Source organism: Myiozetetes cayanensis, unplaced genomic scaffold (assembly GCF_022539395.1).
Source record: "Myiozetetes cayanensis isolate MyiCay16 unplaced genomic scaffold, myiCay2020 scf5-8, whole genome shotgun sequence".
In the NCBI taxonomy this organism is placed as follows: domain Eukaryota; kingdom Metazoa; phylum Chordata; class Aves; order Passeriformes; family Tyrannidae; genus Myiozetetes; species Myiozetetes cayanensis.
The window spans coordinates 17437796-17460480 of record NW_026087742.1 but is presented as its reverse complement, the minus strand read 5'-3'; the positions used below and the strand labels follow the sequence as shown (position 1 = coordinate 17460480).

The 22685-nt window shown below is 40.3% G+C and overlaps 1 protein-coding gene across 11 annotated transcripts in view; it reads left to right on the top strand.

The window, feature by feature from the left end:
• The window catches only part of BBX (BBX high mobility group box domain containing), a 152021-nt gene that overhangs the window by 29267 nt on the left and 100069 nt on the right, over positions 1-22685 (top strand). Inside the window, exon 1 of one of the 11 annotated variants that reach the window (XM_050331552.1) lies at positions 5266-5332. The exons of the other annotated variants lie outside the window; for them this stretch is intronic. The gene's annotated coding sequence lies outside the window, so the exon portion shown is untranslated. Of the gene's footprint in view, positions 1-5265; positions 5333-22685 lie in introns of those variants that run through there. 11 annotated transcript variants of the gene reach the window in all.

Genomic DNA, 22685 nt, shown 5'->3' with positions numbered 1-22685 from the left:
GAGTACCTTCCACCTACATCAGAGAAGAACTGGGATTAAACTTCTCAGGATAACAGCGTGGGGGAGGGATAAGAAGGGACAGCATGCTGCTTGTGGTAGGATTTTTGGCTTGGGTATTTTGTGCATTATTTAGGTATGACGTTTGTACCTGAAGTTTTTCTGACGCTTGTGATGTGTGGGTGTGTATAGTAGGTAACAGGGCAGTGGCTTTCTGGTAATGGAAACCTGCTGTTGTCTGTGTGCTGGTAATGTACTATATGGCTCAAAAGCATTTGTGTTTATGTGTGCATATATGAAAATATTTGATACAACTTCTAAAAAGTCCTGAGATCCAGGAATCATAAAAATGGTGATTCCACTGTTTCTGAATACACAGATGGTTGATGTTGTTTTCTGGTATGTTTTATGAATCTGTTTAGTGTTGTTTTAAGTGTGGAGTATTGCAGTGTTATATAAGCATTGGATTGGGATTGTATCCATTTTGAGCTGAGTAGTGACTTTGTTTAGATTTAGTAGTTAATATTGTATTTCTTCATGGAATTGGAATAAAATATGGAGCTTCAGCAGAGATGCTGATTTATCAGTATTACTGCAGTACTCTCTAGGTATATGCGAGCACAGTTCCTTTGTGAATTTTACAGAAGGCAGGGTTACAATAGTTGATTGATACCACAGATTTTATTGGGGAATTGTTTGGATGTTTTCACTGATAGTTACTTACAGGTTAAGTTTCAGAGTTATTTAAACATGCTCTCAAAATGTTTGTTTGTTTCATCAATGTAATTGTTTGCTGTTATGTTTCCTTGCTGGTTAGCAGGAGAAAGCTTGCAGCCATGCAAGATTAATCAATGCTACTTTTTCCCTTTCTGTTGTCTTTGACCAGATCTTCCTCATCTTGGTCAGTTACTAAGTAATTTTAGTGCTCATAAAGTACCAGAGCAACAAGCCAGAAGTCATCCTGTCTTGTCAGTTCAGAGGAAGATATATATATGGATGGAGTGAGTAAATTTGTGATCAAACTATCTCTGGGTTGACTTGTTTTAAATAAATATAGAGACAATTTGGTGCCTAATCTTCACCTGCCTTTAATGTAGGGAATGAGCGATGAGAAACTGTCACATATAAATGAATTCTGACAACTGTAGTTTAAGCAATACAAAACTTCAAGTTAGTTTTAAAACAGTACAGAATAACTACTTTACTGAAAGTGAGTCGAGTTCTAAGTATGTGTGAATCAGTTTAAAGCACAAGAGTACATATACCTGTAGATGTTTCCTATTTTCTACTTCATGCCTTCTTTCTGAGGTAGGTTTTTATCTAGAAACTGAGGGAGAATCCCTTTTCATGACTATGTTCAAGCTTCCAAAAAATTTGTATCTCCCTGCAAGAAAAAAGCTGACTCAATTTAAAATAATGAGTTTTCAACTTTTTTTTTTAATTACTGTAAAAACACTAAAAAAGTGTCATGTAGGTGATACAGATGCCTGAAAAAATAATGTAAATCTACCAACAGTGGACTAATCCTCTTAGTTACTTTTGCAGACCCATAGGAAGTAATGACTACAGTGTTAAAAACGGCTCATCTGCTGTATCTGTACTGAAGTTGGAGACCTCTGGACAGGGTAATAACACTGGTCAGCAAAGATAATGACAGAAGTCTAACTGGTAGTGGTAAGCACAGACTGTTTCACCTTGAGAAGAATGGTTGCCTAACAATGACTGTCATGGTCCTGCCCCTGAAATCCTACTGAAATGGTAAACTTTGATTTTAAAATGTACTTGTTATTTTCATGACCTCAGTCAAGGAATCTCATGAGGGGGAATAGAAGCAGAGAGAGTAATTTGAAGTATAAGCAGATGCTCCTCTAGTATCTCAAGGAAGTTTCTTGCGTAGAAAGGCAGGGTTAAAGAAATGGAGTTTTTTGTACTGAAAACAATGCAATGCTTTAGCCTTTGCCTCTCCGACCTTTTCTTTATGTGACCTGTCATGTTGAGGATGAAGTGCCTTCAATAGTAAAAGACTGAAGTGGGCTGATAGAGAAGGGTATTTCAGAATGCTTAAAAATTGTTTGCAAAATAAATAATATAGCAATTTAATTAAGAAGAGAAAGTGTTTTATTTTGTTACTAAATCAGGATAGACTGAAGTGAAAGATGTGCCTTTGCTGTTAAAGATGCATATTGCTGAGGTTAAAGATGTACCTTAAGTGATTTGTTAGTTAACCTCATAAATTAGTTAATGATATTAATTGACTACTAAAAGTACTCTTTGTTTAAAAAAAAAAAAAAAAAAGGTGCTTCTGGTATTTTCTAGATTGCTGGCATAAGTTGTCCTTGTCTGTCATGTCAAGAGTGTCAGAGATTGCTCTTCTGTATCTAGTGAAACACTCTCTCTGGTGCACGTGTACTTGAACTGAAGAGGCAGAGAGAAAGGAGGCTGTACAGTACACTGTAGCAGCAGCATACCTGCCCAGTATTTGTGAGAACTGAGGAGTGCCTTTTCAAAACTGCATATCAACTTGAAAAGCAGGGGGAAAACAGTGCTTATTGTTGTAGAATCTGTCTTCTAAAAAGCAGGTAGGAAACAGCTTCTCTTAAATACACAGACTAACCCTGAGCATTGGAGGTGGGCTTGTAAGCTCATTTATCTCAGGTGTGGTGGCCTCCCAGAGCTGTGAGTGATGCTGTACAAGTGTTGGGTTTGATTTGAAGAGATGCCCAGGCCTTTATGTAACAATAATTATACTGGAAAAGCTTTGGGAATATCCTTGCTGTTTTTCTTAAGTTGTTTACTCTTAAGAGCTCTTGCCTGTATTTTCATCTTGTCTGCTGTTGGTCCACACAACACCCCCAGCACAATATCCCATGCAGGTTTTGTGGCTTCTTGGGTTTTAATACTCACTAAATCTGTTCAGCTGATTGTAGAAATTACATTCCCAATTCTGATATAGTTCTGACTTTAAGCTATATGTTTCCTTAGTAAGGAAGCAGCTGTATGTCGCTCTAGTGCTGTTTCCCCAAAAGGAATGAATAAATTCTCCTGGGAGTGAAATTAGTGTCTCAGTGTATGAATGAAAAGGGTTAAAGCTGCCAAACTACAGGGACACCAGTGCAGAAATGGCACTGATGCTAAAGTGGATAGGATCTGGTGTGTTGCTGCTTGTACACTGGCTGGCCTAGCCTGTATGCTGAGATTTGGGCTGCCTTCAGTTTCCTCGTGGCTATTTCGATGCTGCTGCAGCACCAGAAGATACTGCTGCAATGATGCTTTGCATCCACTCGGTCGGAGCTGACTGCTCCATCAGAGTAGCTGTACACAGGGATGTATGTCTGCATCAGTGACCTTCAGCTTACAGCCTGAGGAGTTAATGTAACTGCAGTCACCAAAGGTAGGCTGTGAACTGGGAAGGCTGAAGACAAAGGCATGAGTCCTGTCTGCCCACTCTTGGAAGTGAAGGCCATCAGACTCTGCAGAGAGGCTGGGAGAGAGGTAGGATTACGTTTCCAGCTCAGTCTGGATTTGTCTGCAGACTGAGTATAGGTACTTTGAAACAGTGTCAAAAAGTGAACAATCCAAAGTGAATTTCAAAGGACTCTAAATGCTTTCTTAGAAGTTGCTGATTTTCATAATGTGATCTTCCAAATGTAAGTTAGATATGCTACAGGTTCCTTTATTGAGCAGACAAGAGAAAATACATGGAAGAAGTGGTAAAAGTAAAATTGGTTAGCCACCTTGCCTCTGTCAGTATAATGTAGAGGATATCAGATAGGATTTTCAAAAGTGTAAGAACTTGATTTAAACTGATTTACTGTTTTGTTTTTGTCCTATGTCCGTTCTGTACCCAGCAGTACAAAGTACTGCAAATCTTGCCATGCAAAAACACTGAAACCTGAAATAGAGAGCAAGACAAGTGTCTTAATGCAGAGTATTCCTGCTTATCTTCATGGTCTCACTTAGCAAAACCCTAAATGCATTGGGATTGTCTGCTTTTGGCTGAGAAATATAGATCAGATCCTGAATGTGTGAGTGTTAGGAAGATCCATTGACATGCTGTTTTCTGTTATGGGTTTTAATTATTCTTTCGAAACATTGGCTGATGGATGTCACGGTAGTCTGTCCACCTTGCCTTGTACTTTTTTGGCTTTACCTTGACACTTTGTTTTCCAAGCTCACATTTATTTAGAATGTTACATATTGCTGTTTTCTGTGGGGTTTGTATTTCTATCCTAATGATACAAACAAACCTTGCTCCTGAGGAATGTGGAGGATGGCACGGCAAGCAGCAGGTGCAGTCTGAACTCGTGCAGAGGCTGGGAGGGCAGGTAGGGATGTCCCTCCCTGCAGGAGCCAGATCAGCCTTCCTGGCCGGGAACAATCCTGCAGGGAGCAAGCTCCCGTGGCCTACCTTCCCCTGGGAACTGGGGCCTTGGTGGGCTAGCATGTTTTTGGGAGAGAAAGTTCTTACAGGGTGGGAGGTGCTGTTGTCGAGTTAAAGCCCTTTTAGCATGAAAAGCCTCTCAGTTCTTCAAGCTGTTTCCCTAAAGAATCCTTCCTCCTTTTTTCTTCTTTTTCTTTTTAAACTTCATCAAAGGAAGTTAGTTACACACTAAACATGGCAGTCCGGTCCTTTAGAAGATGCCATTTTTTTTTAAACATGCAATAGGAGGTTCCCCCAGTTGCAAGAGCAGGAGTAGGACGTGCCCTTTCAAACCGGCTCACGCATGAAAGTGGGCTCAGCGCGGCACCCCCGGCAGCCCTTGCCCAGGCCGGGGTGGGCAGGGGAGGGTTCAGGGGCGCTCTGGGGCCGGGGGCTGGTGGTGCGGGTGGGGGCCGGGTACCTGCGCAGGGAGGGGGCACGGCGGCACTGCCACGGGCCTGTGCGGTGCCCCTGCGTGTCTGTGTGTGTGGGGGACGGGGTGCTGCTGGCCTCCGTGTCAGCCGTAACGCTGGTATTTCAGTAATGCGGTGGTGTTCGGTCGTACTGCCAAAGCCAAGCTATAAGCAGCGAGTCTTTGCTCCACTTTTCCTCGCTCCATGCCTCTGCTCCGCCCCGTCCACGCTCCCCGCGCTGCTGAGATCAGCTTCCTGCTTTTCCTTTCCCCTCGGAACAACGCTGCTACTCCTCCCCTGAAAGAGTTATTTTCATCGGTCTGGAGTTAATTTTTATGGGTGGCTGCGGGCTCTGTTTCTGACAGGCAAACACGCCAGGCTGGGAAAGCGGTATCATGGTGATTTTGTTTTGTTGCAGCGGAGCAGGGCTGTAGGCAGGATGGTAGACTGCTGCACCGAAAACCTTTCTGTGCCAGCCCTGTGACTGGCGAAGGCTAAAGAGGTGAGTGCTGGTTTTACGTCGTGTAGGTGCAGGGAGTTGTTGAAGGAGGAACCAGGTGTCACAACCTACCCAGGCTCAATAGCAAGAAATGAGCAATTATGTTGTTATGATCTCTGATTAGGTGGTTTTGCTCCTACTAATATTGTAATGGAGTATACTCAGGAAATGATGTTTTTTGCTGTAGCGAAGATCTTTAGTCAATGAAAGTTTATACTTTGTAAAACTGGATTTTCTCATTGGAAAGTGCAGATAGATATGACACAAATATAGCCATAAAGGACAGATGATAAAGGTAAAGCTCACTCCAAACAACTTAAAATAGGAAAAAACGCTCAGGTTGTTTCAAAACTTTTAGGTGCATTGAGTAATGCCAGCTAAGAGACTGTACATTGCTTTAGTAATAAATGTGAATCGAGAACAGTGTGATATATTTGAAGGAGTGTCATGATGTTATAACACGAGGAAATAAAATTATAGAAACAAAAGAAAACAAAAAGGAAAAATATTCTTTTTACAGTTACCTCCCTCAGAAAGGAAGCCAGATTGGTTGAGAGAAAACAAAGTGTTTGAAGTTGCAGCGAGAAGGCAACTTCTATGAAAAAGCATCTTCTTACATTGTTGCAATTTTTTTTAAAATTAATTTTCTTTATGGAGTGAAGAATGTAAATAAAACAGGTTCATTGGTCAACTTTCAGCTTTTTAAGGTGAGCATCATTCTCTGTATTCCTTCTAATGAAGCTCTGAAATCACTAATCCGTAACTGGTGGCAGTTTTACACAAATACTTTGGGGTATCCTGCTTTTGTGCTTCTTCATTATTTCCTGTTAACAGCTTAATGGGGTGACTTTGTTCATTCTGCCCATGATGCTCTGAGTGATTTTGCAGAGGACTCTCCATAAGAAACCACTTCAAACATGAAGCTTTGGTGGACCAGCCGGGCGCTGGATGTTACCGTCACAGCTACAGGGCACTGATGCAGATCTGAGCAGCTCCCCAGGTGACAGGGGACAACAGGAGGAAATCAAAGATCTTCATCAGGACCGTGGGGGATTTAATGCATCCCAGGCTCTGAGGCCTGAACAGAATTGCTTGTGCTCTTGATCCAGACCAGAGCGTGTGCTTGAGTAGCTGTTTTCTGTGCTGCCAAATTTAATTTATTGGTTCTGCTATAAAATGAAAGAAATATAAGCTTTGATTAGGTGAAGTTTTTAGGTGAAGTTCTCCAGTAACTTCTGAAAGTTCTGCTGAAAGCAGTTCTGGGGAAACAGAGGTTTCAAAGTTTGATGCATTTTGATGGAAAAAGGGAGAGGTACAGTAAATTAGAAATTAGGTGTTGATTTCTGGTAATATTTTCAATTATGACTGACTTTTTCCTTGGTAGAAGTTAGCTCTGCTTCTTTTCAGTAGCTGTCTGGTACCTAAAGGAGGCTTTCAGAAAGGCTGGAGAGGGACTTTTCACAAGGACAGGTAGTGATAGGAAAGGCTATCCTTAAGCTGAATTAAAGAGTAGGTTTAGATTAGGTATTGGGAAGAAATTCTTTATTGTGGGGATGAAGAGGCTCTGGAACAAGTTGCTGTGGGATGTTGTGGACTCCCCATCCCTGGAAGTGTTCAAGATCAGGGTGGATGGGGCTCTGAGTAACACAGTCTAGTGGAAGGTGTCCCTGTCCATGGCAAGAGGGTTGGAACTAGGTGATCTTTAAGGTCTCTTCCAACCTAAATTACTGTATGATTCTGTGTTTCTATGATTCTTTCAGTTTTAGGGCAAGTAGAAGTGTATTTTCATAAGGGTGGTGTATTACTGGCTCATGCTTAACTTCTTGTAGTTGAACAGCTTTGTAGATAAATGTGTAAGGCCTAAATAAAAACAACAAACCACTTTTATGGCCTACTCTGGGGTCTCCACTTGAGCAGTGGTGGAGAAGCATTGTATAGCAAGTAATAATAAAACTTCCAGTCATGTGTGGCCTTGCATCTTTTGTATTTAGTTTCAGATGCTGGGCATATTACGCTGCATGGTTTTGCCTCCATGCTGTCTGTAAATTCATTGCTTCTAGATCTTCTTGATATAGACTTCTGCTCAAGAAATTAACCCTGTGTTATGTCATTGCTCTGAGGGATAAAACTTTTGCTAAAGACATTTTATGTGCTGTGCATATCAGTGCATTAGAAAGATGATGCAAGCCCATTTACCTCAATGTGTTGAATCTAAAGATAGCTCTAAATGCTGATGTTTCCACAAGAAATGTGTGGTAAATGTGCTTATCCCATAGATGCAGATGTATTTCCTATGTGGGCCCAAGTATCCAACTCTTATTTGCCGGAGTTACTACCTTTTCACTTTCATTCTGGCAGTAGAGAAACTGTATAGCACTGAGTACACAGGTGTAATGTTTAAGCATCAAGCCCAACAGCTGCTGGACCACTGTGCTGTTTTCATTAGCTTAGACTTATTTTCAACACTTAAATTCTGATTGATAGGAGGCTGCTGTGAAAAAGCCAACCTATATTAGTAGAGTCAAGGGTTCCTACCAGTGGCTCTACATTTTGTGCTTATAACTGGAGTCAAAGTGTTTGTTACTTCTCTGTCACATTTTGGCAACCTGGTTTTCTGCTGACTTGTGGAAATCTGTTTATTTGTTTTGGAGTGCACCAAACAGGGATGGGAAGTTCTGTCTCAAAGCTTGATCTTTCCTTGTTGGAGAGATCACAAGGGTACTAATAAGTACTTTGTATTTGTAGGCGTGAAGAGAAGAGTGAAGGGTATGGCTCCCAGAGTATTTTTTCACCTTCGATTCACTACATGTGAAATGTTGACACCATCTTCAACATAGATAGAAGATACATGTATTATTTGAACTACAACTCCCTGAAAAAGAAGTGGAATAAGACTTACTTGACAGAGGTGATAGTGAAGCACCATGTTTAAATGGCAGCAGTGTTACTGAAAGAAACAGCCCAAGCCTCAGACATTTGCATCCTACCTCACGGGGCCATGCTAGTGGTTTTGTACTTGTTTAATGAATTGGACTGGAGGACTGATCATTGCCAAAATTAATGGGGTTTTTATTAGCTTAACTCTTTCTGCCCAACAAAGATAGAACTAACCACTGTTGAGTGGATCATATATTGTGTTAGGAGTCAAACTGGAGAACTGAACAGCTCTGTTGCCCCCAAGAATGGGTAGTAGAAGCAGAACAGGGGACACAACTGCTTTTGGCTTCAGAGCTGCCTTATGCTTACTGCTTGTCAAGGTAGAGCCTTAAGGGCAGGCTAAGTGAAGTGCAAGAGGAGGAGGATGTATATCCAGAAGTAGACCACTACTGTCTGTTTCTTCTACTAGGGACCTATGTCTCTTTTAAACATGGTTTTGCAGTCTGGATAGTTTCCAGAGCAAATAGCATCAGTTATTTACTGATGCTGAAGATAACGTGTCTTATTTGTATGTTGCTCTTATCTTTCTCCTGTGATCCTTCCTAAAGCAATAAGTATTTCTCCATGAATTCACTGGGGTTGTGTTTTGGCTAGGGTGGTCAAATGTTATATCCCAAGTTAAAGATCCTATTTTGAGATTTGCTAACGTAGACCTGTGCGTTTGGTTAGGGCCTTGCTACCTTCTGTGAGACTCCTTGCAAGTTCAGAAATCCATGCCAGTGGATTTTGACAAGGGATTAAAGGATCAATGTTTACTTTGCTTGTAAGTTGCTCAGATAGTAAAGAGTTGAAAATACCATCTCTGCTCCTTCCCTTGCCCTGTGAAAGTAAACTGAAAACCCATAGCAAAATGTGGCACATTGCATCCTCAGATTTTCAAGTAATATTTTAGAGTGCCTTAAGCTACAAAATTTAACTGGTCAATGAAAACTTTATGCAAACCAAAAATTATGTTTTTGGGAGAGTAACTAAAGGAATGATAGCTTCAGGATGAGCAAGAAAACTTATTTAAATGTTCCTGTCGAGCTTGCACAGCTTTTATGAAGGCAAAAGGATTGAAAGAACTACCTAGAAACCAAAGGATGAAAAAAAATTATAAAATTAACAGCTTGGTTTGATTGTATCTTTCTTTTTGAGGGAAAAATAAGACTCTCTCTTTTTGCCATAAATGGAGAAGGTACTTATTAAGAGTAAACTACAAGAATAATGCTTTCTTTGTTAGACAAATTATGGCAAAATACAAGGACCAAGAATTGATGCAGCTGGGCCATGACCACAGTCCTGTAAATGCACAGCTTCAGCTGGTGAGGACACAGAGGTGCTGCCCCTCTTGCAGCACCTTCTTACAGTGGTGTGTCTATCCTCCTCATGGACATGGTGTAACGGCAGCAGCATTCTCCATGGACTTCTACATGGATGATACTGGGAAAACTTCACTGGGAAGCACAGTCACAGCTGGGGAGGGACAGTGCAGGGAGCTGGAGTGGTGTGTGGCTGTCTCAGGACATGTTCTACCCTGACGGACAACTAACCTGAGCTGAAACCCTGGCAGCAGCTGAGATTTTTTAGATGTGGTGAAACTTGAGTATGGAAGGTCATACTTTTTGTAATGAGAGCTAATGCTTTACAGGGTACTTCTTATTTCAAAAGCAGCCTCCAAAAGGTGCTAGCAGAAAAACTCGTGCATCTCAACTGAAGGTAAGCAGGATCCACTGCAGGGGAAAGCTACTCAAAATTAATCCCTCACCTTTTATCTGTTAGATCACTATTGTACAGTAAAGTGCTTTTTATGATATCAGGAGGTTAAAATATTTTCAAATTAAAGGGATGTCTTTATGCAGGTGTTCAGACAAAATGTTCGTTTCCCAAACTACTTCAAAAGTGAAACTTTCTGTAGGAGAAATTAAAATAATTGAGTTTTCCTGTTCCCAGCTAGGTACAAGAATATATGAAGGCTTTTTAAAGTTTAAAATCATAGTAATGTAGCTATAGATGTTCCCATACTTGACTAAATTACTTTCTTTTGTAGCCGATGCTCCCCCTTGAAGCTTGTTAGTGTGTGGGGTAACTCAGAAGTAGCAATCATGTGTGTAAACACCTGGAAGTTTCTTGGGTAAAAATGCAAGCAAGTTCCATATGGAACTATGTGCATTGACAAAAATCTCAGTAAGCAGCATTTTAGTGGAACTCACTTAAGAAGCAGGTTCTTTCTAGTCAGGACCAATAAAGAGTTACTAGTTTCAGCTCTTTCCTTCTCCCTTCAAGACTTCAATAAGGCAGGCAGCTAGCCAGGCCCATTTGAAAAAAAAATCAACTGTGATATATTCTTATAACACAACTGAGGCCTTCCCATCCATGGCAGCGTTCATGGTTTATTCAAAACGCTCTCAGGAAGAGGACTGTGGTAGAGGTTTTCCATATTAGATACTGGGCTTTCACTGATTGTCTGACTTTGAGTCCCTGCTCTGTGAGTTCTCAATTTGCTCCTGGAAGTGTTTGCTGCAGGTACTGACATCTGCTTTCTGGTGGACCTCTAGTGGGACAGGGAATCCAAATTGATGTGTTGGTGAAGTGGTGGTTAGGCAGAGGAAAAAGAGGTGCTTTGCAGATGAGGTTTTGTAATATGTGAATATATTCTAAATATTGTCATCAATTTACACTGTTGCTTCTGACTAAATATCCTGCAGTATGAGTTGACAAATGTACATAAAAGCAGATAGATCCTTTGCTCCTGGCAGTTCTGAGAGGTATTACAGCTTGTCCTGCAGGTCCTAGAAGAAAGGCAACTGACTGATATGTTTAGCACATTTTTGCTGAGTAATTAAGGTGCAAACAGAGGCTGTCGAGATGCTTAGGCTTCAGTCAGTACTGTGTTTGAGATGGACAGCCTCCTTGATTTATACCTGGAAATAATTCTCAAACGTTGTGCCGTCTCTGGAAGATGAGTGTAATATGCTCCCTTAGTGAAATATCTCAGGGAGGCAGAGGCAGCTACCCAGCTAACCAAGTTTCCCAGGTGGTGTGTGGTAAGACCTCAAGGAAAGGCAAATTATGGCTATCCTTTGGGGTGATAAAAGCCTGGTCAATATAATAAACCATTTATGAAAAGGAAATATGCCAGCCCAGGTATTTGCAGCGCTAACAAAGTACATGCTTTGTACAAAGTACTGTGCTTTGGCTGATTTGCATATTAAGAAGTGGTAGAAGCTCCAGAAAGAGCTGCCCATTTTAATTTTACTGCATGGAGGGAAGTGTTTAAAGTGTGGCTGTGGTATTTTGCAATTTCTTGTCTTTTTAAGTCTGCTACTGATTTACTTTTTTTTTTCTGCATGTCTACTTTGCAAACCAGCCTACTGTGTGATGTTTGCTTTTATCTTGCATGTACCTGAAGAAAAATAGATATAGATACATACACACATAAATGCATACATCTGTGTATATATGAATATATATGTAATAACAGGACAAAATGGGCTTCAGTGGCTATTCCTAATCCTCATTCACTCTTGCAGTTCACTGAAAACGTGGTGTGAGACAAGGGCAATGTGACTTGGCCTAACACGATATACATGAGTAGACCTCTGCTACACTCTACCACTCATTTCATCAGTGAAATTTTTTGGCATGCTGTTTTCGACCAGTAGTGAGCCCACTGTTTCATTGCTCTTACCAAAAAATATCTTACGTGTAAAATACATAAATAAAATAAGGAAATAAAATTAGTGAGTCAAACTTGTGTGAAAGTCTTAAGAGTGGCCTTACCTTTCATATGATGTTGGACAGTTAAGGCTGCAAAATATTTTTACTGTTTTTATTGACAATACGAACTAAACCCTGAGATTAGCTCAGCTGGTTAGAGCATGGTGCTAATAACATCAAGGTTGTGGGTTTGATCCCTGTGTGGGCCGTTCACCTAAGAGCTGAACTTGATGATCCTTGTGGGTCCTTTCCAACTCAGAATATTCTGTGAAATTAGGTCTGTTTAAAAACTAGAGAAATAGATTTAGGGTGTGCCTATACAAACCTTCTGAGTGCTGCAGAAGTGTTGTCTTACTGCCAGACACCTCTGTGAGTGGGCCCCTGAGTAGTGAGTGTCAAGAAAAAGCTCTTGGTGATTTACTGACCTAAAAGGATAAGGTGTCTTCCCCTTTAGAGAACCAAATGTGCTTTGAGATCAGTCTTTCTGCAGGTTCTCCACGTAAAGCAGGTCTGACCAAGACTTAATTTGCTAGACCTGTGAAGCAAGGTGCAGGTGCTGCCTGCTGAGATCAGGGGCAGCTGAGCCAAATACTAGCTTTAAACATCACTTTGCTGCTCATGCCTCACCATTTTGAAGGAATCTTCTCTGTTTAATTCTGACATTAAGGCTTGCAAGGCTCATTTTTCCTTTCTTTCACCTGTTGGTATAGTTGTGGTACCACTGTTTTCCACCTTCAGCTGAGCTGAAATAGGTCAGAGCTCCTTAATCATACTGTACTCATAGTTTGAACTTTTATACCATTTTTTCACTGGAATTACCCAAATGATGTATAGGATGAAAAAAAAAACTAGTTGACGCCTTTGTGACTGAGATGATATCTGAGGCAGATAAAGGCTCTGAGTCACAGGGAGGTTGAGTATGAATTTAAGGAAGTCTTTTTGGCTCCCTTTAGAGGTCTGGAGAGCCTATATTTCCTTATTTTGAGGGTGGGGAAGGGAAGCTGCTGCTGGAATTGAGGTATTAGGTGGTAAACTTCATGGGGGGTTTGTTTGAGAGGGGTGTTATAAAGCAGAGGGGAACGTGTGTACATATGACAAGTAACACCTGATGCTTGCTATATTAGATTCACCTCTGACCAGCAGTGCAAAACATTTAAAAAGAAAATATGTAAATAGCAATCCATACTCTGTGGAGGAAGAGTGTAGCATCATGTTCTTCCAGACCCTGGCATTAGTGTGGCAGCAAAGTGGTTTCCAGAAACAAAAAAAAGCTTGGTACAACCTTACCCAAGGTGTGTTCAGGTGCCTGTGATTCAGTCACTCAGCAGGTAACACAAATTAACTCAGAGTAAAAAAATGGATCTGAGTTTATTTTAAAACTAAGGTGTTGATATGAAAAACCAGTATCAATGTTTCACTTTTCTAATATAATTGAAATGACCATTCATTTAAAGAACGAATATTTGAGGTTTTCAGATAAAAAATGTCTGCCCTAAATTTCTGGATCTTACCCGACTGAAGGTGTTGAGCAGAGAACCGATAAAGCATTACAAATTTTTATGAAGCTTAGTAAGATTTTTATAGATGTTAGTGCTGTTCATCAAAATGTTACTTTTAACTCATACGCAAAATACATGTTTAACATATTCTCTCTGAGTTTTGCGCGTTATTAGGTAGATGGTTCTTCTGTGACTGAGATACCTTACCTAAACACCCAGGAGCTTTGTCCAAACCTACACACGTTTGTGGTAGAGGAGGGATGTGAGCTGGAGTAGGACCACTTGGCTTGCTATGCTGCAGTTCAGCAATTTAATCCATATGACTTGAACAGGTGCTTCACATGGGTAGCGACATCATTCAGAAAAGGCTTGCCCACCCCTGAAGAGGAACAGACAGCTACGTATAGGTTAGAAACAACACAGCCTTGTCTACTCCCAACCATGCTTAAGAAGAACAGAACATGAATTTGGCCTTGACATGGGTCAGAAGTGGGAAACTAATGCTTAGGGAGTGCTAGGAAACATGGACATGGACCATCATGAACATGGATGCAAGGACTGTATCACGGTTCAGATATTGGACCTGCAAGGACTCTTGTCAGTGCTGTGTGTGCTTTAAGGGACCAAAAACCTTGTCTTGCCTTGGCAGCCGGACTGCAGAAGCTGTGAGGCTGCAGGAATTGTCTGTGGCCACTAGATGACTCCTTCAGCCTGCTGGTAGATAAACTCAAGAGTGGAAAAAAGCTGTGAATAGCTGGTACAGGAAGGAGAGGAGGCTGTTCTGGGTCCATTCTGAGAGACATGCACCAAAATAAACGGGTTATGTATCTCCCAATTGCTGTAAGTGTTAACGTGGTTTTTAGTTAAGTAGTTACAGGATAATAAATGTCTACTGATCACTAATTTGTGGTGTTTGTTGATATGTACTTCAAAAGGATTTGCAAAACAAAGGTCCAGATGTTCTTAAGGTCAGGCTGGATTCACTGAGGCAGTGAATGTGTAAAGAAACTAATTTTACAAGCTGTGCTACTTATTGTGTAGACTACAAGTGATACCTGTTTTATGTCAAGCTCTGCTATTCCAGCTCTTACTTTGCAAGCTTTCATGAAAACACTTAAAACTTCACCCAAACCAGCAGCAACACAATGCTGTCTTTGCTGCTTCTTTGCATCTTGCAGATTGGAGGATGAAGCCTTTTAGGCTAGGAAAAATGTAAACAGACTCAATTGAAATTAAGGCCCAGACAGAATTCCCACAATCTTGCTACAACTTCCATTGCATATGCAGAGAGTCCACTCACCTTATGATGCTCAGGATTAAATAATATTCCTGTTATTTAGGGACAATGTAAACAATGCTTCAGTTTCATAAACATGTATTTGCCAGTGTCTGTATAAGCATGTAGTTCCTTTATCAAGGTAGTTAGATGTTTAGGTGGTACTGTTGTTGCTCCATGTGGTTCCTGACATCCCTTTTTATTTTTGAGATGTAATAATGAATCATTAGTTGCCGTTAAATATGATTAGTTCTTGGTGCAAAGTATGCTGGATAAAACAACAGTGTACATGGCTGATTTATTTTTTTAATTCAAAATTGCTTTTGTAAGACAAGAATCCTATAGCATTGAGACTTGACCCTGAACTATGGCTTGATCTGTGAAGGTGTTATATTATTCTTTGAAGCTGTAATGTCTGAGTGCTTCAGTGTTCATGGCAAGCATAGTACTAGTCCTGTTTTTAAACTTAATACATGTTAAGAGTGTCATGTTCGTAAGTTTTCTTCAGCTAAAGTTTTCCCTTTTCTCTCTGAAGTACTTAAAACCTGTTGCTGAGTCCAGAACCCCTTTTGAACTAGCTTCCAGAAATGCAGTTTTGGATTGAGTCTTTGCAAACCAGGACTAGAATTTCCTTCACCCAAAACTATGTCTCTTTTCAGGGTTATGTTTACCCAGCAGCATATTGGGGTTCAGACATTCTTTGGATGTGTGACAAAGACGTGATATAAAAGCAGCTGTTGTATGAGATTTTCAGTTATGTTCTATTTATGCACACAGAATATGTATGTAATAAATTCTTTATATAAATATATAAACATTCCCTATCTCTCGTTTTCCGAATATATATACCTTGACATATATGGATAGGCATCCTTCCCTTTCTCCCTACCTTGTTTTCTGCCCCAAGACCCCATCTTTGAGATTTGTGTGTTTGAAAGCCATAGTATTGCAATTCTATACTGATCTAAAAGGAAACTTCATGACCTGTAATTTAGACTAATGAGGAGAAATCCTGAAGTAAGGAAATTGTTTTCTGGCATTTGCTTAAATAATTTCCATCTTTCTTGCTGCTGCATCATCATTTTATTTGTTTACACTGAGTGTTCTGTTCAACTTGCTTTCTGAGATTTTTGTGTTTTTATCTGTTTACTTAAAAGCTATAGTTCTAAGGAGGTGCCTTGCTTGGTTTAATTGAATGGTCAAGGAGGAAGGTTCAGGGGCAAGGCCAGGGGCAAGGCTAATCGCTGTCTATTTAAACTTAGTTTGAGTGTATTCAGTGTGTTAATCTCTTATGTGCTGCAAGAGAAATAAAATTGTGCTGCAGCGTGCTACTATCAGGCTAATAGACTGTAAAAAAAAATTAAAGAAAAAATGCCTAATCCTGTAGTTCCCATTAGTTTCTCACTCTGAAAAGTGTTTTATTGTTGGATTTATGCTACTTTTTCTGCCGCTGTCGGTGATGGTTGTAGATATGAATAGAAGGCAGCATGTAGCATGGATCAAAGTGAGGTGAATGAGCTGAATTGGAAATTTACCGTGCTTGAGCTAATCTGGCAGTGGAAATGACATGAGCGGCTTAATTTTATTTAGAGCTGTGTGAAGGGAGAGGCATTCATGTGTGTGCATGTGTGTGAGTCCTATCTCCCCCGGCCCCTGCTGCATCCCTCTTCTTGCTCTCCTGGGCCCCAAGTGATGTGCTGGGATGCATGGGTTATCAGCTCTGAGGGTGTCTGGCATTTCGGGAATTAGCTGGGCTGCTGCAGCACTTGGGAGCACAAGGGACAGAGGTATATTTTATATTCAGCTCCTCTCTGAAGTGGCTGAACTGAGTCAAGCGGCAGGGAAAAGGCTGAGTGAGACCTCTAGCTCGCAGGACTTGGTGTGTTTGCCTGCTCTGCCTTCCTTGTCCACTGACTGTCATCTGGTGACAGAATAGCCTGTCCCTTGGATATTGCTCTGTTCCAGCCCTTAATATAGTCCGTTTTCAGCACGGTTAATAGGCATTTTTTGTAATGTTATGTCTTGTTGTACAAAGACCCAGGGAAGGGAGTACTGAGAATGGTCGGGCAGAAACAGATAATGAGAGTCATTGCATTGTGTTTATTTAGGGGGAACAAAAACCCTGAAACACAAAATAAACTCTTTCAGAGTCTGAGAAACTTTTTTGTCTGAAGAGGAAAATTTTGTTTGAGGCAAGGTTGTACAGCAGTTTTCCTTGAGTTACTGTATTTAGGATTTAGAAGGAAAGCTTCAGATATTTCTTTACCCACTTATAACAGTTTTTGACTCAAATACAAGCATTTGATTATGAAGTAAGATTTAACTGTAAATTTTAAATCCTGTTGACTGTTTGCAGATGTCTGAAAAAGTTTATCTCTTTCATTTATGTATTGAATTACATAACTGCAAACTGAATAGTCTTAAAACAAGAGCTCCCAAAACTTTTAATTCATCCTGCAAAACCCCAGGATATTTTCATGCCTTAACATTATATTTTGAAAAGGTCTATACTTATAATTACTATGATCTGAAGTACAGGTGACATTGTATTAGAGCTTTCATGAAGTTTCTGTCAACTGGAGTCTTTCCCAGCATTATTTTAGAAGTCAGGTTTCATTTCCTAGTGCCAATATTGACACGGTTCTGAGGCTGGTGTATTTAGCGTTTGCTCTGAAGAGGGTGTGTTCTTTGATGTGCATCCAGAAAATTGTTTTGGTGTGGGTGGGATTTCTATTGTACGTGGGCACCGGGGTGCCCTCTAGGATTAGATTTCCTCATCCTCCCAAAGCTGCTTTGAGAAGAATGCTTTTTGTACTGCTGAGAATTGGATTTGGCGTAAAAGCCTGTTCCAGTGCATTGTGTACCAACTGCCTAGGCCACCCTACAGTGCAGGAGAAGTCCTCCCCTACCAGGGTGACCCAACTCCTACCATCTTCTTTACCCTTCCTGACTTTCAGAACAGGGAACCTATGGCAGAAGAGTGCAGAAATGCTTAAATAGCAGTTGTTAGTACTAATACCTCATTTTAGGATGATACTCATGCTAATTTCACTGGTTTGTTGAAAATCCTTTGATGTCAGTTATAATCTCAGTCTGTCTTCTTTCCAGCATCATATTTCTAGGTAATTTGCAACTAAACAATCTATTTATGGGTTGTGCCAATGCATCATGCTGGATAAGAGAACACATGGCTTTTTGCATGTGAAGTAAGGAGGATAAAGAACCTGTGTTCATTTAATAAAGGTCAGTTCCCTAACTGAGATTGCAGCAGAAACTCCACATGAGGTGGTACTAGACCCCTAAAAGTAACACCTCACACTGGCCAAGCTGGCATCCAGGAGTCATTCTCAAGCAGTTTAAAGCTGTAGATGGAGTCTACAAAGAGATGGACTATTTGTATCAGAGCTTTTACATCCTGAGATGGGCGGCAGTTCCTGTGTGAAAGTGGAATCCTGATGGTAACTAGTTGAAATGTATTCTGAATTTCTGAATTGTTTCTGTTATTCCCTCTCAAATGTAAAGGAGCAAAACAAGCTCCTAGTACAGGACTTGATATTTATTTGTACATAATACCCATTGCAACCACATGATTGATGGGTTATCTTGTTTTGTCTTGTGGTATATTTCTGCATCAGGCACTTCCTTTAAATTTGGTAGAGATTTGTAACACCTCAGTTTGTGATAGAATCACTGATGTGATCTTGCAAACCTGTTAAGTGCCATTCATTAAAAATAAAAAATGAAATAAAACCCCACCTAAATTAAAGGCATCACAAAACCAAACCCAAACAACAAAAAAAATCCCCAACCCTAGATTGACTGTGAATAATTTTGTGTATACCACAACTCTGCAGTCATCCTTGACTTTCTGCTGTTGACTGTCCATATCGCTGGAATGAGTAAAAAACATTGAGTAGTTTTCTTTACACTGTGTTGTTGTTGTATTATTGCTTTTTCACAGCAGCTGAGTCTTACTGCAAATGCTTTTGCAAATTACATATATGCAGTGTTGGAGACTCAAAGTACCCTCTTTTTTGTCTAGTAGACACATGCATATGCAGCTGAGGCATGGTAAGGAAATCCAGGTGGAAATTTGAAGAGTTGTCTTGATGCCACTTTCTCCTATGCTGGTTTAGACACTAGGACTGGAACTGGGTGTGTTTATCCAGAAAACATGTAAATGAGCAGTTTTGTTTCCTGACTAAGTTTTATTAAAAAATAGTCATCTTTATTTTTAAAAGTTTATATAGCAACAAGATTTATTCTGTCCCTGGCAAAAAACGGTTTTAGTTGACCATTCCGATAAGGTCAGTTACTGCATGATTACATAGCACTGGGGAATGAAGGAAAATACCGTGCTGCTCAGCAAATACAGTCTACAAATACAGGTTAATGGTTAACTACATTTAAGTCTGGAAGTGATCGTGTATTAATTACAGTTAATTATGAGATGGGACAGGCACATTGCTGTGCAATGTGCTCAGAACACACTGTAACTTCAAAGTGTGCTGTTAGGAAAAGGATTTGGGTATTACCATGTCATTTTAAGACAGAAATACTGTTCTCCATGATGAAATCACCAAAGAGCCTTCATGGCTGTATCTGGTGCTGATGTGCAGGCTCATCTTCCTCAGTGAGCATTTCATAAATGTACCTATAAAGAAAAATTAATCAACTCCCATTTGAACTGCAGTGATAGCAGCTTGTCCAGCGGTGCATATCTCTACCTGTGCTTGGCCTCAGAGCAGCACACAGAGCAAAGGTAGTTTCTCCTGATGCATTTTTGGAACTGCTTTGAAACTTGTCCCTTTTAGAATTGCCTTTAGGCAACTCCTAGCATGCTGTGTTTTGGCTTCTACGTATGTGTTGGCTGCACACCAAGCTTTGATTCTTAAGTGTGCTGTGCTCCCCTCTGACTCTTCTTCTCTTTTGGGGCAGCCTCTGTGAAATCAGGATTTTTACAGTCAGTTTTCCCTGCCTTCCTGCTCTTAAGTCAGTGGCTGTGATGAAAAAAAAAGTTTTCTCTCTGGATTACTTTTTTTCAAGACAAAATTAATCTGTTCTTCATCCCATGGTCTTTATCTCTTTTGTAATGCTACTAATAATATTTATTATTATTGACTCGCACCTCTTTGCTGAAAGTCAAGAATCTAAAAAAAATTTCATCTTGTATGACAGGGACTTTAGTGTGCAGCCCATCTCACTCCAGTTTTGCAGGGTCAGCAGGAGTGCTGCAGCAAGTGAGAGCTCAGAGGTCACAGCTCTTAAGTCTTGATCCTGGGAATATTTACGTGGAGGCATAACTTCTCCACCAAAGCTCCCTTCTGTTCACCTCAGGGATGACTTGTGTATCCGGAACGGAGCCCAAATATCAGCTCTTGCAAGTTGGTGAAGACAGGAAGGGGAGGCAGGGTGTAAATGCACTGCTGGGAAGAGTAACATTCATTTTCCTGCCCCCAGGCTGTTGACTGGCCATCTACATAGTCTGACTGGTTTCCAGGTATTGCTACAGAAGGTGGGCATCTTCTGGGGGTCCCCTGGCATATTTGCCAGCCCTTGGAGACATCGTGGTTATTTCAGGCCTTCTCACGTGCTCACAGGTACTGATGGCCTTTTTTTAGGCAATAGTGTTGCATTCTAAGTCGTTTGACTCTATTTCAGAGCAATGAAATCTCTACTGAATCGGCAAAATTGAAGTCCATAAAGCAGTACTTCTATTTCAAAGACTTAACTTTTCTAAAGCTCTTAATAAAACCACAATAATTACTGAAATCATTGTCAGGGTCATGACCAGCTGCTGCATCAGTCTCCCAAGACAGTCATGATTATCCGGTTTTCTTTAATACGCTGGCAATGTTCAGTGTTGGAATTCATGTTAAGGAAGGAGGTGCAGGGCTGATGGGTGATAGTGATTGAGTTGGTCTGGTAGAGGGGAAAATAACGTTGTCCTTTTTCCCTTTCAGGTTGCTTCTGTTCTCTGTCAACATTCCAGTTAATGTTTTTTTAAGAAACAGCTCTGTGGTACCTGTAAATACATTTTATGAGGAGGGGAGAAAGTACTTACATTGATGCTTTCAGTAATTGCATATTAATATAAATACTTGTACTTCTGAGTGGTTGCACAAAGTAGTTAAGCAACCAAGACATCAGCATTTCTTTTTTAAAATTTTTCTCTTTTTTTTCCACCCTTTGTAAGTTTGATTTGTTTTACAAGTGATTTGTAGCTGGCCAGTCGCTGTTACGGTAAAACTAATTTTGGGTAACTAAGCAATGAATGTTTAACATCATAAAAGACGTTTCCTGCAGTAAATTTAAAGTTGCTTTCTGTTTTATAGTACAGAAATAAATATGTGACTTTGCACTGGGGGATAATATTCCCAAACTGACACCTCATGCTTCTTATTACTGCATTACTATGACTCTTCACAGAGAGGTTAATAGGTGTTGTCCCTTGTTTTCCAGAAAGCTGGAATAGGATGTATGTCTTGGGTTGCCAGCTAGATAGGTAATGGAGTAGAGCCCTTTCAACACCTCCAGTGCTGTGTTCAATCTTACATGACCTCTTGATTTTTACAGGAAAAGTCAGTAATGATGTGCAATGCTAAACATAACAAACTTCCCTAATTAAGATCCAGAATTTGGGAAAGACTTGGAAGTGGTGCCTACTGATTGAGTACACTTCCTTAAGGATTTCTGCTTAGGAAGATTTTCTGTCTTTGCAGAAGAGTGGGCACTGTCACTAACCAGCATGCAAACATTTCTGTTTTCATAGATCTAAATGGGAAAAGCTTTTGGAAAAGCCATGAGACCCTTCATAGGCTTGTGGGCTACCTGTCTTCTTGCCAGCAAACTGCTACCTGATCCACAGTAAAATGATGCTCCCATCCCAGCATGCCACCTTGTTATTGCACCCAAATTTATGTGAGGGCTGCCTTGAAAGTCCAGCTTTTACCTCTTCTGCATCATTTCTGTAAACCTGAAGGGGAAGAATAGGACTGAAAAAGTAGCTAAAGGCATGCTCAGATTAAAATTATCAAAGAGCACAAAGCATCACAAATCTGTACATTTATGGCAAGCTTATGTAATTTGTATGTGAAACTTGGCACCATAGTGCAGTTTTCATGTATTCCTGAGATGAAACAGCGAAACCAACTGGGATTGCTTTTTACCTTAAAACCTCCACATATTTGTTCTAAAACTCTTGTAAGTCTGGTTTTATATAAATCTTTGCAGACTTGTAATCCTATTTAGTATGTCTTTATTTCCTTAATTTAAATGCAGTGCCTCCTATTTTGAGATATAATCAGACTGGACAGGGATTATGAAGAAGGCAGCCTCACTGTGAGAGTCCCTACTTTCCTTCAAATTAGTTTGGAACAGAAGTCTTACTCAGGTGTTGCTCTTTAGTAAGACCATTTTCTCTGTCAGACCTGATGTCCTGAAAATGTATATGGATACAAACACACCAGATACATCTGGAAAAGGATTTTTTTCTATTTCATCCAACTTGATTGCAGTCTTTTTGTATGTGGGTTAATCCTGCTGCTCTTGGTGTGTATAGTTTTTATAGAAAGCCTGACAAGAGGGTATGCATATAGTCTTATAAAATATACACACCAATATGGGTAAAGGTAGCGCTCCTGACAAACAAGTCTTGCCTAAACTAACTAGAAAAGTATTTTTTCTGCAGTTTATTTCATACATATTTCTGTGGCTTTTCCAGATTCGCAGACTGCCTAGAATCTAAGTTTTTCACCTTTTTTTTCCACTTCAGGACTTCTGTTGAAGTTAGTCCAATAAAAGTTAAAGATAACTGTTAGGGAAACACTTCTGAGATTTTATTTATTTTTGTGCACCAAGAAAGAAGAGACTGCAAAGCTGTTGGCTGATGCTAGAACAGCATGTTGGGGATAAAATAATTTCTTAATGCTAAATCACAGATGTT